The sequence below is a fragment of the Ixodes scapularis genome, unplaced genomic scaffold (genome assembly GCF_016920785.2).
Source record: "Ixodes scapularis isolate PalLabHiFi unplaced genomic scaffold, ASM1692078v2 PGA_scaffold9__187_contigs__length_104089568, whole genome shotgun sequence".
NCBI lineage: Eukaryota > Metazoa > Arthropoda > Arachnida > Ixodida > Ixodidae > Ixodes > Ixodes scapularis.
The window spans coordinates 13,784,138-13,789,584 of record NW_024609884.1 but is presented as its reverse complement, the minus strand read 5'-3'; the positions used below and the strand labels follow the sequence as shown (position 1 = coordinate 13,789,584).

The window sequence follows — 5,447 nt, the reverse complement described above, 5'->3', positions numbered from 1 at the left end:
TTTTTTTAGCTAGTTTCGAGCGTCCGAAACTAAGATTCGTGGTTGTGGAGTCTGTACATACTCATTTTTGTTTTTTGGATGTCCGAACCGCAGATGTCCAAATTCTGCATTGGGGCAGTAGAGCCCCGAGCTTGGAGCCTAAAGATTGCAGACTGGAGCTTCGAACCTGGAGCCTGGAGACCTGAAAGCTGGAGAGTCCAGACTGGCAGCTAGAAAGTAGGCACAACTGCCTGGATACCTTATCCCTTGGAGACAAGAACGAGGCGATAAGTTTTAAATGCTGCTTATTTTTCAGCTGATAATTTGAATATCTTGCTGAGTGTTTTAATGTTATTTTTCAACGATCCCCACCAAGAGTAACCGGGATTCTTTGCCATGCAGACTATGACCAACATAATCTTTGGACAAATGCCATACGCAAAGGATGCTACAATTTTAACGTTACGAGGTCCGAATTCTGAATGCCTCATTTTGTGGGGGTGTTTTGAAAATGATATCCAGTGTAACAAGAACTTACTATTCGTGTTTTACGTATGGGCTTCGACCAGAAAGATAGTTTTAGCACCAATAAGCATACACATTTTAACTATCACGTAGCTTGGTATGTATTGGAAATGCATTCATTTGAATCAATTATGCTGCTCGTCTTTATGCAAAAGCAAGTAGGGGTATTTTCTTTGATTTTTTTTTTATATATACTAGCTCCGAGCAGCAGAAACCAATGTTCATGGCTCTGCTGACTTAACCCACTTATTTTTATTTTGTTATGTCTGAATCGGGGATGTCCGAATTCTGCATTGGATCACTTGAGCCATGGAGCTTGGAGCTTAAAGAGTGCAGATTGGAGCTTCGAGCCTGGAGCCAGAAAAGAGTAATGAATGAGAACTGTAGACTGAAGACTGGAAACTGACAGCTCGAGAGTGGATACTAGAGTCTGGATGCGTGAACCCTTGGAGACAAGAAAGAGGCGAGAAGTTTTAATGTCTCCTTCTTTTGAGCTGAGCATGTCTTGTAATATATTCGGAAAACTATCTTGGATGTCTAGCTGATTATTTTAATGTTATTTTTCAACGATCGCTACCGACAGTAACCGGGAGTTTTCGCCTTGCAGACTATGACCAACTTAATCTTTGTACATATACCCTGTGCAAAAGATTCTGCTATTTTAACGTAAAGAGGACCAAATTTTGCACGCCTTAAATTGTGTTTTTTTTATGGTATCATGTGTGATAAGAGACCCGCTTTTTTGGTTTATGCGCTTCGGCCAGAAAGCTGAAATTACCACCAACGAACATACAAAGTTTACTTCTCATGTAACTTGGTATGTATTGGAAATGTATCCCGAAAAATAATTTGATATACAGTTTTGAAAAGGGTTTATGAAAAAAAGGTTCAAGTTTTAAGAGAAAAACAAGGTTTCTTGTCCCGAGTGTTTTTATTGACTCGGGACTCGAAATTTTTTTGCATACCTAAGCTTTCTTTGGCGAATATGTTTGGCGACCGCACTTCGCACTTGTCCACAACAATGTGCTGGATTTCCCGACTCACATTTTTTTACCCGTTCAGCTCGTGTTGGGCTTCTATTTATGGTCTAGGTTTGATGTCGCACAATATTTATTATACTTCAGTCACTGGTACTCTGTAAAAAAAAGTATGCCTTCGTGCCACTTTTTTTTCCGTTTTGGTGTTTGCATTAGTAACATAACATTTGTATTCTGAAAATGTTTATATAACTTGGCCACTGCGGATCGCTTTTTTGTAAAAACAACTAGGCTTGTTCTCTTTTTTGTAATTTTATTAAACCGCTTTTCTAAAAAAATGGGTATATTTTAGATTGTTTGTGTTATAAATAGGCAGCCTCATGAATTGGCGGAAGTCTACTACAAGAAAGATATCGCGCTCGACGGGTGTGTAGGCTGTTCTTGGCACGTGTTTCGAAGAAAACCAATGCTTCGAGACATTTTATTCGTTATTTAAAACGCGTGGGTGTGTGTCCATTGAAAAAAAATATATATATATATATTTGAACCTCCCGTGTGAAACGTTCTAATGAAAAAAAAATGAGAAAAGAAATAGGCTTCTTGTTCATATTGTTTTATCTAATAACTGGGTCGTTTGGAACATCTTTCGAGAGGATATCAAGGTGTGACAAAAATTGTGTGCCATTCCACTTTGTATAGGTGGTTGGCCAGCGAAGCTGAAGGGCACTAAAACAAATGATTCACCAAGAAACACTCAAAAACACGTCACCAAATGTTTATTTCCAGTATACATGCATCAATATGAAACGGTGTGATGATTGGTTTGTGATCACTATATTATAGTGAATAGAAATTATGCTCGAAGGACTAAAAGTCAGTATGGCCAATGTCACGATTAAACTTTTTAACAAAGAGAGTAAACAAGTAAACAAGAAGAATTTGAAAAAAAGCTTGACAACTTAATTAAAGTAATGACCACTTGGCAAAGCGTGTTGCAGATTTTGAGGACCAGAATGAAAGGATAGAAGAGCATATCGATGACCTCGAAAACCGCAGCCGCCGGTGCAATCTTGTGTTTTGCGGCATACCCGACGGACAGCCCAATGAATCCTGGGAGGAATCAAAGAACCATGTGATACGAATTTGTAATGAAGACGTGGAAATCAATCCTACTACGATTCAGAGGGCGCACAGGATTGGTTACTTTAAAGATGGTTTCAAGAGATCAGTTATAGTAAAATTTATGTCTTGGATCGAAACGGAAGATATTTTACACTCTCGATTAAAATTTAAGAACACCGACTTTAGTGTATCCGAAGATTTCGGTAATTCACTTCACGAAAAAGACGTAATCTCTGGAACAACTCTAAACAAATAAGGCAAGATATAAGAGCAACAAAGTGCATCTTTCATATGATAAGCTAGTTGTGAACGGCGACATGTTTATCTGGGACGCTGAGCGAAAGGAGGCAGTCCCTGTGCGTAGAAAGAGAAGTAAAAGGCCACAACAATGACGCAGCCCTATGACCACAAATGTTCAAAGCCCATCAACATCGTCGGACGTTCTTTCCACTGTATTGTTGCTAAACTGCCGTAGCCTTAAAAATAAAGTAGATGATTTCTTTTGCCTTGTAGAATCAATTAAGCCAAGTATTATCATGGGCACTGAGTCATGGCTCAATGAATCCATGCTGGACAGTGAAGTATTCCCTGGTGGCTTCTCTGTCTACCGTAAAGATCGACACGCGCATGCCGGAGGGGTGTTTTATTAATAGACGCACGATGGGCAAGCAGTCAGCTCCTTCTACCACACAATAACTCAGAGTCTATTTGGGGTTGAGTTCAACTATACAAAGGAAGAACTCTAGTATTGGGCACCTACTACCGTCCCCCAACCACAAACGACATAGATGAGCTTAGTTATGTACTATCTTCGATTCCTGATAGCTCTGTTACTGGGGGAGGCGACTTTAATCTTCCTAACGTCGATTGGACGAGTACACACTTTTGCACCAATAACTCTAGTTTGTATAAAGGTTTTAACGACCTTAGTATCTCGTTTTCTCTTAAACAATTTCTTCTCACACCAACAAAAAACAATTCAATTTTAGATTTGTTATTGACCAATAACCCAAGCCTTACGTCTAATGTCACTGTAATTCCTGGTATTAGCGACCACAGTGCCATTGTCTGTGATTTATCACTGAATCAGACTCATAAGACTGCAATGCCGCCACGAAAAATCATACTGTACGAGAGAGGTGACTACGAACAAATTTCTCATGAACTTTCAGTTTAGTTTCCTCACTTTTTAAACTTGAGAGTGGAGAGTGATGTTGAACATTTGAGGGATGTTTTCAAACAAAAGATTAAGCAACTCGTGAACTCTTACATACCATTCAGAATTCATAAGGGAAATAAGAGACATACACCATAGATTACTCTTCCAATTCAAAAACAAATAAAGCGTAAACGTCGAGCTTTTAAGAAGTATCGTACAAACCAGTCTGATAGTGCTAGGCAAAAGCTCGAAGAAATATCCAGAGACCTTAAAATAATTATTCAAGAAAACAAAAGGACCTTTTACGACTATTTTCAAGATTAACTCAAGAATGATCCCAAAGAAGTCTGGAAGTTTGTGAAAGTAAATAAAAATAAGATACCTCTGTTCCTGGTTCGTTGCAAAATGGCAAGTTAGTAGACAGCGACTTGGCAAAAGCAGAATATTTTAATTCATATTTTAAGTCTGTTTTTTCGCTTCCTGCACCTAACTATATCCGTCCCTTGTCTGACCGGACCACAGGAGTGGTTATGGCTGAAGTGAATATCGTAGTAGATGGGATTAAGGCCTTATTACGAGACATTGTTCGCAAGTGTAGAGAAGAAATAGCGGAGTACCTACAAGTAATTTTTATAAAATCGTAAAACACTGGTTTAGTTCCGACTGACTAGAAAAGAGCAAATATTACTCCAATTTTTAAGTCTGGGTCAATAAATCTAGTTGAAAATTGCCGCCCGGTTTCACTTACATGCATTGCTTCCAAGATATTTGAACACATTTTATATAGTTCAGTATATAGTTACCTAGACTTTAGTCATTTCTTTTCCCCCTGCGAGCACGGCTTTCGTCGAGGTAATTCATGTGCTACACAGCTTGCAGAATTAACCCATTTCGTTTCAAGTACCATAGACAACAGACAGAGTGTTGATTGTGTATTTCTGGACTTCCGCAAAGCTTTTGACACCGTGCCACATAATCTAGTGTTAAGCAAACTTGTATCTCTGGGCATCAATGATAAAATCGTCAACTGGGTTGCTGACTATATTTCCGATCGCGAGCAAACTGTGGTACTTAACGGTAAAATATCTTCACCAGTGATTGTGACCTCCGGAGTACCACAGGGAAAGGTGTCAGGGCCCTTGCTATTTCTGATATGCATTAACAGTATTTGTGAGAACATACAGTATCATATTAAGTTTTTCGCAGACGACTGCATAGTATATAGAATTATTGAAAATTGTGTGCACGCCAGTGTGCTTCAATACGATTTAAATGTGCTTGAAGACTGGTGTGACCGTTGGGAAATGAGCTTAAATATCTCCAAGTGTAAACACATGTGTTTTTCTCGCAGTGCATCTTCCCCGACCGAATACAAACTGAAAAATGGGATACTTGGCCGTGTAGAAAATTATAAGTACCTGCGCGTTCATTTGTCGTCCAGTTTGAAGTGGTATGATCACGTAGATAAAACTGTTGCTAAGGCTAGTAAAATGTTGTATTTTATTCGTAAGAATTTTAAAAATACGTCTCTCAGTGTAAAAGAGACATTATATTTTTCAATTATTCGACCAATTTTGGAATATGCTTGTGTCATCTGGGACCCACCACAAAGTTACCTTGAACAAAAGTTGGAACGGGTTCAATACCAGGCATTACGGTTCGTTACAGGTAATTACAGCCCTTAT

At 38.9% G+C, this 5,447-nt stretch overlaps 1 pseudogene; it reads left to right on the top strand.

Annotated features, from left to right (window-relative positions):
• The first annotated feature begins 1,818 nt into the window (after positions 1 to 1,818).
• Positions 1,819 to 2,995, top strand: LOC121833724 (annotated as a pseudogene).
• Positions 2,996 to 5,447: the final 2,452 nt, after the last annotated feature.